The following is a 12123-nucleotide window of genomic DNA, read 5'->3' on the forward strand; positions in this document are numbered from 1 at the left end:
CCTAAGTCTTGGTGGAAACAGTTAAAGATGATGTCCACATCTTAAATTCTGTAAAGAAGCTTTCCTCCATAGTCTGTGGCCATACCAAGTTGTAGACAGTTTAAAAAGATATCTAATTATAGACATATACATGAAGATGCACAGAATAATAAAGCATCAGGGCAGTTTATCTAATGTCCAGTGTCCAAAACATACTAAATAAGATACTTCTGTAAATTTTAAAATTTATGTTAGATTTAACCAGAAATACCAGTAGTAAACAAATTCCAATGATATTAATTCATTTCATTCAAGTAAAGTTTCCCAGAGCACAAAGCATACAGAATACTCTGGAACAGTTAAATAGATCCAATTTTTTCATATTTAAAGGACAGTTACTTCCCTATAAAACAAAGTGCATGAACAATTACAATTATGACATATCTTCACTATTAGAACTTTCCTACAATATACAAAACAACAAAACCTCCAAGGGCCCAATTAAAACAAACTATATTTTTAAAACAAGAAACTAATCCGTTTTGTACATATCCAATCAGTTCAATAATATGCAAAAAGTTTACAATTTCTATTTGCATTTTCAAAACTTCTCAGTATATCACCCCCAAAATAGGAATATAGAGAGAATAAGAAATACTCAGGCCCTGTACTATGAATAGAAATGCAAGTTCAACACTAAGGGGCGGGGGAATACACTTTATAAATTCTACATTAAAACTTTGAGTTACTGTCAAAGTTGGATGGCCAAAACTGAACATACAAATATTAAAAAGCCACAACTGTAAAATCCATGACTTCCTACAACTCCTCTCTAAACATTTTAAAAATAAAATCCTTTTTATATTTTCATTTCCAAAAGGGAAGAAAGTCAATGTCAGCAACCTAGCAGACTTCTGCACCCTTACAAAAACAAACTGGCAAGAGTAGCCCAGTTCAGGATGCATAAATAATCTTAAATGCACAGGGAAAAAACAAAACCAGAAGGAAAGACTTCAAATATTAACCTTCCAATGGCTAATTATTCATAGACAATAGTAAAAATATTTTGAATTATGGAAAGTACCTTGAGAGGCTCCCTTTAATTATGTATCAGTACACCAAGCTTGCTACTTCTTAAATGAAACTAAATAACCCAAATTTGGGAGTAAAATCATATCCTTCATTGCCCAGATCAATAGAGCTCAAGTATGTTGCAGGTATGATGTAGACTTCCAGGTGCTGATAGGCATTTGCAGCACAAGCACCTCCTGCTGGATAATACCTTACAAAGATTTGCTTGTGCAAAAAGAGAACCTCCAGGGTGACAAAAGGTGAGGATACCTTTAACTTTCCAATCACGTAAAAGGATTGCTTAACATCCCTACTGTCAGTTGCTCAAACTCCTAAAAGATATAAGCACACACACGAGAATCTAATTTTTTCATCTCACTAAGACAAAAGTTTAAAGTGAAAAAAACAATTCCATGGAAAAATAAATGTTTAAAACTATCACAATATTTACTAAACTACAAAATTCTTTACTTCAGGAAAACTAATAATTTCATTCAGAAATCAAAGCATTTCCCAGATTTACAAAAAAAAAAAAAGTGAAGTTTCTACTAAAATGTGGGTGAATAACTACTTTAACTAGTATGGATTTATAAAACACTAGTTGTGCTGTGGGTGAAGTTTTTGGTTGGAGACCTTGCTCTTAAATGCTAATCAAATACAGTTTTAAATATGTAGTATGTTAATGTTGGACTATTCACACATTTTTACCTAAAACAGACCTTTCAAAAGTTTGTAGGTTGGATGGGGAAGGGGCACTGTTTGTGTTTTGCATTATATCTTTACAGGAACACTGGTAAGTAGGTTAAGACACAAAACTTAAAAAACAATTTAAGCTTTTATTAAGCTTCTATAAAAACTATTACCATTTTTCTTCAATTAATTTTAATGACAAATAAGTTTCTTTTGATATTTAAACATTCCCCTACAATATAGTAAATCCAAACAGCACCAGCTCTGGGTTAGAGAATGAAGAAATCTCAAATATGAAACTGACTACAATCAAAAGTGAAACTAACCACTTGTTTTCATTGTCCAAGCTGAGTAGAAGGCAAAAAGCAAACCAACATTTTAAATAGCAGAAAGCACATTAGATACTTAAAATTCTAAGATATTAATAAAAGTGCTCCATTAATATAAGCATTTGGGGTAGCTGCCCTTTAGTTTTCCTTCTGAAACAGTAATATATGCTTAATGTGATGATAAATTCATTCTTTATTAGAATGAACTTAGGCTGAGAAAATTTTTGCACACATCCAACTAACCAATGTGCAAATGTAGCAATGTCACTCTCTAATTATTAAAATGTTAAGATTCCAGGGCACAAGCTGCCCATACCAGATTTTTCCCTCACTCAGACCTACTGTACACAAGTCACAATATGACAATTACTGTCCCCAATAGGATATTTTTAAACCCAGTCACTACTGAGATTAAGAAAAATGAACAAAAGTTCATGTCAAGTTCAGTCCTTGGGCCTAAAAAAGCATCAAGTAAAAGAACCTCACATCCACAATTATAAATGTATAAAACTTGCAGGGGAGCACCATCACTTTAAATAAAAAAGTGGGGACATACTGAACAGATACTCCGCTTTGATATCTAAACAAAGAATATTCTAGCATGTGACTGAACCGTGATGACATTTATAAACCAAAGAAAACAAAAACCACCATTCCACTAGCAACCATGCCCCATTAAAAGAATTAGGAACTTGGAAATTACTCTGTTCAAGCACATTTGTACCCTAACCAGTGCATACTCATTCTGTGACACTCAAGTGAATAGAAGTTGAATGAACGACTCCATGTGCGGATCCAATATAAATTCATCTAAAATCAAACAGTGCAGTCCTGCAAGCACCCACCACGCTAAAAATGTGGTCAGATAGAAAGAAATCCTATCAACAGTGAAGCTCAGAATAATAAAGAAGCAAACAGAAAAAGAAGTGGTGAGAGGAGTGTGCACAACGGGACTAGACCAAATGGCAGAGTCCCACACACAGCCCCACTCCTACACAGAGAGAGAGAGAAATGGAAGAGAAAAGGTACACGTCTCTAATCATCGCAAATATATGCCAAAGTAGGAGTGTGAAATCCCAGAGGTGTCCTTCCACTGAGCTTTGTACCTGTGCAAGAAGGGCAGACCCAGAACGAGGGGGGCAGGAGATACTTCTGAAATACAACTTGCAGAAACGGAATTTTCCCAGTACTGCTCTGGCCACAAAGGCATATTAAAGAGGAAAAAAAACTGCAGTAGCAGCTTTACTACAAATTCTCAATAATCAGAGCAGCATCGTTTCAAAGATAATAATAAAACTTCCCTCTCGGCATCACAGGGAACAAAATCAAACCAACAGCAAAAGGCCTGGAAATAATCATTCTGAAGAAAACCAGAGAGGAGGGGATAAACCTCCCTCCCCCCACCCCATCCCCAGTGCAATGTGTCATCTCCTTCCCCCTGCTCCTCACCACAATCCCAATGTGTCACCCACCTCCATCTCTCGCTCCCCCTCCTCAGAAACTTAGTTCAGTGCATGCAGGGGCGAGAGAAAGGACACGGCCCCCTAGGGCTCTATCCCCTTGGGGGTCGGAGGCCTGGGATGGGGGGGGGGGGGTTTACACTGAAGTTGTTGCTCCTTAGCTCCAAGTTGGTTGAAGCGTCCTATGTAGGCTGCTCCTCCTCCCCACACCCCAGCTATTCTCCTCCACCCTCCCCCAACCAACTCCCTGAGACACAGACAGAAAAGCACGGGGGAGGCGAGGGATAGAGCTACTCATAGAAAAGAGCAGAAGGAGAGAATAGGGAGGAGGAGGAGAATCCAAAAGGTGGGATACTACACCCTGCTGGTGGCGCTGCTGCTGGTGGCTGGCTGGGGTCCCCCTGGCAGGACCTCTCTCTGAGGGGGAGGGCTCTTCTTCATAGGGGGAAGGTGCTGCGGCTCCTCTGGGCCTCCCTGTCCCCCTCTTCTGGGCTCCTCTCTCTCCTCCTCTCACTTTCTTTAATCTAAGCTGGGAGTGGAAGATGGTAGGTTGCTCCCTTCTCCTCCTCCTCTTCTCTCTCTCCTCTGGGAGGTCCTTTTCCTTCCCCCTCTCCCCAGGGGGCTCCTCCTGCAGGGGGGAGCAGGGGGCGGACGGGAAGAAAGGAACGAAGCAGAAGAGGCGCAGGAGAAGAGAAACTGTGACACAAAAACAAGCCGAGAAGCTGAACTCTTCTTCAATCCCATTCACCCGGCCCGGCCGCAGCACCCACTCGCCAGGATCACTCCGCCGCCAGCCTCCCTGCCTGCCTGGGGCGCGCGCCCGAGCTACCGCTGCGCGCGTCCGACACGCTCTCTCACAGCTACTCCGGCTCTGAAGCGGGGAAGGGGAGGAGGCGGAGGAGACGGGGGAGGAAACAGAGATTGAGGGGAGGCGGGCGCCCACTTCTCTGGACCCCATGCCGCCTCCCTGGGAGTGAAGAAGGAGGGGTCGCCGGCCTCCGCTGGGGGGGCAGAGAAGGTTCGCTGGCTCCTCCTGAGGGGACTACTTTACGTGTTGGTGCGGCGAATTTATTTCCCTTTGCCTAAGGAACGGGCTGTGCAACGGCTCCCATTGCCTAGGGAAAAAACCCGGATGTAAAGTGAGTGAAACTAAAGTAGAGTGAAGTAGGGCAGCAAACTCTAGTGGAGCAGCAGCGGGGGAGGGAGGGAGCATGCACCGGGGCAGGCAGCAGTAGCAGGAGAGCAGCACAAGCATCCTCACCCCAATGCGCAAGGGGCTGTGCGTAGGAAAGCCGATGCACCACGACAAGGGGAGAAACATAAGTATCCTCACCCCGATGCAAAGGATTCTGCACAGGAAGCTGATGCACCAGGGCACTAGCAGAAGCATAAGCATCCTCACCCCCAATGCAAGGGATTCTACACAGGAAGTTGATGCACCATGGCAGGAGAAGAAACATAAATACAAACTCCAATGCAAGGGGCTTTTACACAGGCAGTTCATGCACTAAGGCAGCAGCAACACAAGCATCTTTACCCTACTATAAAGGATTTTGCATAGGAAACCGATACATAAGGGCAACAGGAAAAAACACAATCATCACCCCAATGCATGGGGCTTTGCACAGGAAGTTGATGCAACAGGGTAGCAGGAGAAACACAAGAATAATCACCCCCAGTGCAAAGGGCTCTGCGCAGGAAGCTGATGCATCAGGGGAAAAGAAGAGAAGGAGAAACACCAGCATTCTCATCCCAATTCAAGGGGCTCTTTGGTAATGCACCAAGGCAGGAGGAAGAGAGGACAAATTCATACATCCTTATTCCCAAAGCAAATTATAACCTCCCAGGAGCAACCACCCTCCATCCACAACAAATTGCCAGATCTTTGCCATATTATTTTTAGAATTACTACAGACATTTTCTTAGGATGCAGGGAGGATTTCATTGCTTCTTCACTGCTGCTCTTTTTCTCCTTAATCCACTTGCTTTTGTTTTTCTAAGTTATTTATTTATTTTCTATTATTTCTGAGTGATGCTGCCATTTGGTTTCATGCTTTACTGAGTAACAGAAAACAACAGTAATCTATAAACTACTGTTTTTGAAAAATAGTGGAAAGCTAAAATTTCAGGAGGAATCAAAACAGGCAAACTTATTTCTATTAATGTTGTTGCAATAAGAGTTATATGTGTGAGACAAATGAGGAGGGAATTTGGGAAATGAGGGGTTTTAATAGCAATATAATCAAAATATAAAGATATGTAATTTTGTTTATACATCCAAAACATTTAATGTATATATTTAAAATAAGTATGAAGGGGGACAGGGAAAATCTTTTTGTTCTATGTTTGTACAGTACCTAGCACAATAGGGCCCAGATCCATTACTAGGTCTCTTAGGTGTCACAAGAATACAAATAATAATAATAATAATTTGCTTGTAAAGTATTAGTCTTTATGCTTATAAGTTATAATATATTAACACAGATAACACATAGCCTTCTTACATGTATCTGTGGACTGTAAAACTATCATGTGTTTCTCAAAAACATTTGGGCCTTACTTTGCCCATCTGAGTCATCATTGCTGAAGAGCGGGACTCTTCATTTGTTAAAAACTACAGGATTCTCAGAAATGTTTGCAGAAAGTCAATTTTTAGTGTAATTCAAAAGTGATTTTATTTTTTAAGCAGTGATCATATTGTCTTATTTATTTAACATTGTCACAATTTGTGAAAAAAGTAAGTGTGTGTATAATCTGTACAGATATTTCAGGAAGCCAGGATGAACTCATTATTATGTTGTGAAACTAAATCCATAAAGCAGTCATGATGAGTAACTCAGGGACTCATTGTAACTGGGTAGTAATATACAATTTTATCATCTAGAGAATTCTTATGTGTTCAAAGTGAGTGGGGATTTACCAGAAAGCTTACTATCAGAACTGTCTAAAAAAACTGGGCTATTTTGGTTTTGTTTATTTAATTAACTGCTAATTTTCCAGTGCTTTTCAGTCAGTTTCTGGTGTTTTCAACTCATGATTTAGTCATGAATCTCCCAACATTTCTTAAAGCCCTCACTTCTCGAGTCATGTGATGATGAGAGAATATCAGCTTCTGTTTATTTTTAAGTATGTTTCTAGCCTGTGGGGTTGTGGATACAAGTTTGAACACCTTAACCTAAAGGCTCAAACAATAGGCAAATAAAAAGACTCCCAATTTTTTAAAATAACCATATGATTTTGGGGGTCTTGACGTGATTTTTGAATGCTTGGGGTTGCCAATACTAAAAGATTAAGACATAGAAGAACATACCAAGCTATGTTGTTCTTTTGGGGGTTTTTTTACAGTGGATACAGTATTGCCATTGCTTGGATGTCTCGAGAATTAACAGGTGAAGCCAAATGCTTGTGACTGCCACAAAAGTCTTGATAGCCATTGCAGCATATGACCTAGATTATTGTATAGTGACTGGAATATATAATATGTTTATTAAACTCTATCCATATTAAAGAAATATTTGTACTTTACTTTATACACTTCCCTCTTAAGTTTATGCTATCTATAACAAACAAATACAGCACTTAATATTCAGATGGGTTGACCATATTGGAGCCTGCTCTTAACCTCTCAAGTTCAGCTACCTCAATTTAGTTGGCCTAGCCTGGGACTTTTAAAGGGTCATAATGTCTGATCTACACCTAAAACTTAGGTCAACCTGGCTGTGTTGCTCAGGGGTATGAAGAATTCACACCCCTCAGAGATGTAGTTAAGGTGACCTAAGCCCCAGTATAGATACTGCTAGATCCGTGGAAGAATTCTGTCAACCTAGCTACTGCCTCTGGCCTGGTCTACACTATCCGTTTAAACCGATTTTAGCAGCGTTAAACCTATTTAACGCTGCACCCGTCCACACAACGATGCCCTTTATATCGATATAAATGGCTCTTTAAACTGGTTTCTGTACTCCTCCCCGACGAGAAAAGTAGCGCTGAAATCAGTATTACCATATCGGATTAGGGTTAGTGTGGCTGCAAATCGACGGTATTGGCCTCCAGGCGGTATCCCACAGTGCGCCATTGTGACCGCTCTGTACAGCAATCTGAACTCGGATGCACTGGCCAGGTAGACAGGAAAAGCCCCACGAACTTTTGAATTTCATTTCCTGTTTGCCCAGCGTGGAGCTCTGTTCAGCACAGGTGGCGATGCAGTCCCAAATCCAAAAAGAGCTCCAGCATGGACCATATGGAGATACTGGATTTGATCCTGTATGGGGAGACAAATCTGTTTCTTCAGAGCTCCGTTACAGAAGACAAAATGCCAAAGCATTTGAAAAAAATCTCCAGGCTATGATACAGAGTCCACAGCACAGTGCTGTGTGACAAGCGTAATGAAAAGCAAAGAATCAAATGGACGGCTCAGGAGGGAGGCGGGTACGCGAGGACTCCAGCTATCCCACAGTCCCTGCAGTCTCTGAAAATCATTGCATTCTTGCTGAGCTCCCAATGCCTGTAGGTAAACACACTGTCCAGGGGAGTTCAGGTATATCTTGTCAAATTCACTCCCCTCCCCTCCGTGAAAGATAAGGGAAAAATCATTTTTGACTTTTTTAATATGTCACCTTATGTCTACTCGCATGCTGCTGTAGACACGTTACAGCGGCAGTGAACAGCAGCATCCTCTCCCCTCCCTCCCGGTGGCAGACGGTACCATACAAAAGGACTGATAGCGTCCTTGTCATCATCCGTGAGTGCTCCTGGCTGGCCTCAGGTGAGGCTGGCCGGGGCGCCTGGGTAAAAATAGGAATGACTCTCGGTCATTCCGTAGATGGTACAGAACGGCTGGTAACTGTCTTTACATAGCAACTGGGGCTGAGCTCCATCAGCCCCCCGCCCCCTTTTCATGTCTAAAGAAAAGATTCTGTACTGCCTGGACTATCATAGCAGCGGATGCTGGCTCCTCTCCCCCCCACCGTTTAATGTCCTACCTGGACTATCATAGCAGCTGGAGGCTGCCTCCTCTCATTTTAATCTCACTAAAAAGTCGGTGTTTCTATTCCTGCATTCTTTATTACTTCATCACACAAATGGGGGGGACACTGCAAAGGTAGCCAGGAGGGTTGGGGGAGCAGGGAAGCAACAGGTGGGGTTGTTGCAGGGGCACCCCCTAAATGGCATGCAGCTCATCATTTCTGCGGGATCTGACACGGAGCGCTGTGGCTCTCTGGTACAATGGTTCTGTAGTAACTTGCCCCATATTCTAGGCAGGACTGACTCTATTTTTAGAACAACATAAAAGGAGGGAATGACCGGGGAGTCATTCCCATTTTTGTCTTTGCGCCCCCAGCCGACCTCAGCCAGGGGCACCCATGACGGCAGCAGACAGTACAGAATGACTGATAACCATCATCTCATCGCCAATTTACAGTGGCACAGCAGACGGTACAGAATGACTGGTAACCATCTCTGCTATCTTGCAAAGACAAATGAATGCTGCTGTGTAGCGCTGCAGTACCGCCTCTGTTAGCGGCATCCAGTACACATACAGTGACTGTGAGAAAAGCAAAAACGGGCTCCATTGTTGCCATGCTATGGCATCTGCCAGGGGAATCTAGGAAAGGGCGCGAAATGATTGTCTACCGTTGCTTTCACAGAGGAAGGATTGAGTGACAACACTTACCCAGAATCACTCATGACACTGTTTTGCACTGGGATCTCAACCCAGATTCCAATGGGCGGGGGAGACTGTGGAACTATGGATAGCTACGGGATAGCTTACGGGATAGCTACCCACAGTGCAACGCTCCAGAAATCGACGCTAGCCTCAGACCATGGACGCACACCGCCGAATTCATGTGCTTAGTGTGGCCGCGTGCACTCGACTTTACACAATCTGTTTTACAAAACCGGTTTATGTAAAATTGGAATAATCCCGTAGTGTAGACATACTCTCTGGGAGCAGTGGATTAAGTACAGCAACAGAAAAACTTCTTCAATCGCTGTTGCAAGCGTCTACACTATGGTGCTACTGCAGCATAGCTGTAGCACTAACGCTCAGTGACTTGCATTGACATCAGCGCAAGTTGTGGGTGTTCACTGTAGATCAGAGCAAGTGTGTTTAGTTAATGTGTATCCTTAATTCCTATCTTCAGTTATTGTGGGAAAGCTTTGGTAAAAAGGTGAGTCAGTGTACTCTAAAAATAGGCTTGGGCTCATTTTGACTCTTGTGTTTGGTTCTGTTTAGAACTCTGGATGAAGGGCACTACATTTCATCGATTTTTTGTGAATTAAAAAAAATCTAGTGATGGTTAGTGGGTTTAATCTGTTATGCAGTTCGAATAAGTTATATTGTGTAGAAATGAATGAGATTCTAGTAATTAGTTTATCCTTGTAAATTAAGAAAATTGGACAAATCCACCAAAGAACATTTGCATGTACTTGAAAATTACCCATAGGCAGAATATAAATCTTGTGTGGCGCTGAGGTCATACATATTCAATACCTTAATAAATATCTAGAAATAATGTCTTTCATCTCCTTAATAGGGTCTCCTCACACAGACTGTGTGACCATTCTACAGTCATAACTCCAACCTTCTAAACATAGAACATCAGAACGGCCACATTGAGTCAGACCAATGGTCCATCTAGCCGAGTATCCTGTCTTTCGACAGTGGCCAATGCCAGAGGGAATGAAAAGGAACAGGTAATCCGCAGGTACTGATTATCAGAAGTGTAACTGAGTGTATTAAGAATTTGCAATGTCATTCCTGCTTTTAAATCTGTGATTTAAAAATTAAAATGATCTCATCAACCTCGTAACTAGATATGTAAATTAAACTATAAACAGTAGAATCTGTCATGGATGTCTGAGTATGATTCCCAGGAGCACTAATGGTGGCTTCATGCATATGGTAAGAGCTGATACCCCCAAGTATCCAGACAAGGTTTTAAACAAACTGATTATTATGGAATATTGTGCTGACATACATGTACCTGGTGTGTCTCCTTTGCAGTGGCAGCATAGCCACCCCAGAAAGCATTGATCTGAAACTCTAAAAGAACACTTGGCTGTTTTCTCAATTAGTGTACAAGAGAACGTTCCCACACACACACACCAAAGGAAAGTGTTGTTGATGTTTGTTAAAATTCAAATTTCAGTCCATACAGATACTACCCTTTCTCCAGTAAATGTCAAAGATATAATGTAATCAGTCAAATTCCCTTCCAACTATATTTCCTAAAAGCTCTGCAATATATGGGCCTGACGTAAAGCCCATGAAATTCAAAGGAAAGATTATCTTTGATCTCACTGAAGTTTGGCTCAAAACATATATGAACAACTGGTCCCAATGCCGTTGCTTTTCATATTTAAGTATCTTCCTATCAGTTTGACAGAAACCAAGAAAATTGGAAGACAACATCACCATTAAGAAGATGAAACATATTAATATGGAAGTATCACTGAAAATCAACTTATCAACATTTACTTTTAAAAAATTATAAAAATTACATGATCTCATGCCACTGTCACTCTTCCTCCCTCTTCCTGGGTAATAATGGCATGGAGCTGATGCTTGGGACATTTAAAGAAAGATTGGCGAAAGCACTATTTAGTATACTGTAGAGAGCAATCTTGCAATGAACCTCATTAAAGGAGTTGACAACAGAGGTTCCCAAACTGCGGACTACAGAGAACTAGTTTTTAGTCTCTGGAGAGCTCGCTGATCATGTGGCACTTTCCTCCAAATTTCCAGTGGCTAAACTGCATTAAAATAACCTAGACTACATTAAACACTCTCCAAATGTAATTTTTCTCTATCAGCTGACAAGTATATTATGTGATTATGCATGTGATGGGACATGGTCTACATAACCATGAGTGGGAAGGGCAGCATTCACAAGACAAAACGTGTGGGAACATCTAGATTTTTCCATCTCTATATTTTGTGTGTGAGATTATCTCACAAGGATTCATGCAAAGGGTTGCCTTTGCATACAAATCTTCCCCTTCCCAGTCAGAAGGCGGGTTATCCTCCTCCACTGCACTCATATCCTTGTGTTTCTGAGGATCTATGTGCGACAAAGAGGGCTTGTGTGGATCAGAGCAGCGCCAGGAGGTATTCACTGGCAACTAACGGTATAGTATTCTTGCTAAAAAGATAATGCAGCCTGAGGTTGAGCTACCTTTGGTTTGTCCCTCCCCTTGCAGGGGTAGTGGCAGGTAGAGGAAGTCCTACCAGTGCAAATCCAATGGAATAATGTGCCTGTGTGTGTGGATTCACGGTATCTGGGCAGACCCATGGGATATGTGGGCCATTTCTGCAGGAGGGACATCTCAACCTTAAATAAATGATTTTAAGAAAATTCCACAAGGTTTCTCACCCTAAACCGTGTCTTGCAGATTTTTCTGAGAAAGCCTCTCAGAAGCCCCTCTCTCAATCTGTTAGTAGTTCAGTTACAGTAGGTACCATTTATTTTCCTACAGGAGGTGTTGGAATGCTTAGTGAAGCAATGAAATTGGCTGAATATTCTAGGATAATATTTACTAACAGAGTGTTAGATATTAAGGCCAGAAGGGACCATTATGTTAATCTAGTC

General features: G+C 41.6%; 1 protein-coding gene and 1 long non-coding RNA gene across 3 annotated transcripts in view; one reads left to right on the forward strand and one right to left on the reverse strand.

Moving 5' to 3' along the window:
• PHF21A (PHD finger protein 21A) overlaps positions 1–4356 on the reverse strand; it is a 312010-nt gene extending 307654 nt beyond the window's left edge. For both annotated transcript variants that reach the window (XM_032775109.2, XM_032775102.2), the window contains exon 1: positions 3890–4356. The gene's annotated coding sequence lies outside the window, so the exon portion shown is untranslated. The remainder of the gene's footprint in view (positions 1–3889) is intronic.
• A 121-nt stretch (positions 4357–4477) lies between these two features.
• LOC142046767 (uncharacterized) lies at positions 4478–10340 on the forward strand. The gene is made up of 2 exons (XR_012655778.1): positions 4478–4668; positions 10069–10340. It is a non-coding gene; the product is annotated as an uncharacterized LOC142046767 (long non-coding RNA).
• Positions 10341–12123: the final 1783 nt, after the last annotated feature.

This window comes from Chelonoidis abingdonii, chromosome 4 (assembly GCF_003597395.2).
Source record: "Chelonoidis abingdonii isolate Lonesome George chromosome 4, CheloAbing_2.0, whole genome shotgun sequence".
Taxonomy (NCBI): domain Eukaryota; kingdom Metazoa; phylum Chordata; order Testudines; family Testudinidae; genus Chelonoidis; species Chelonoidis abingdonii.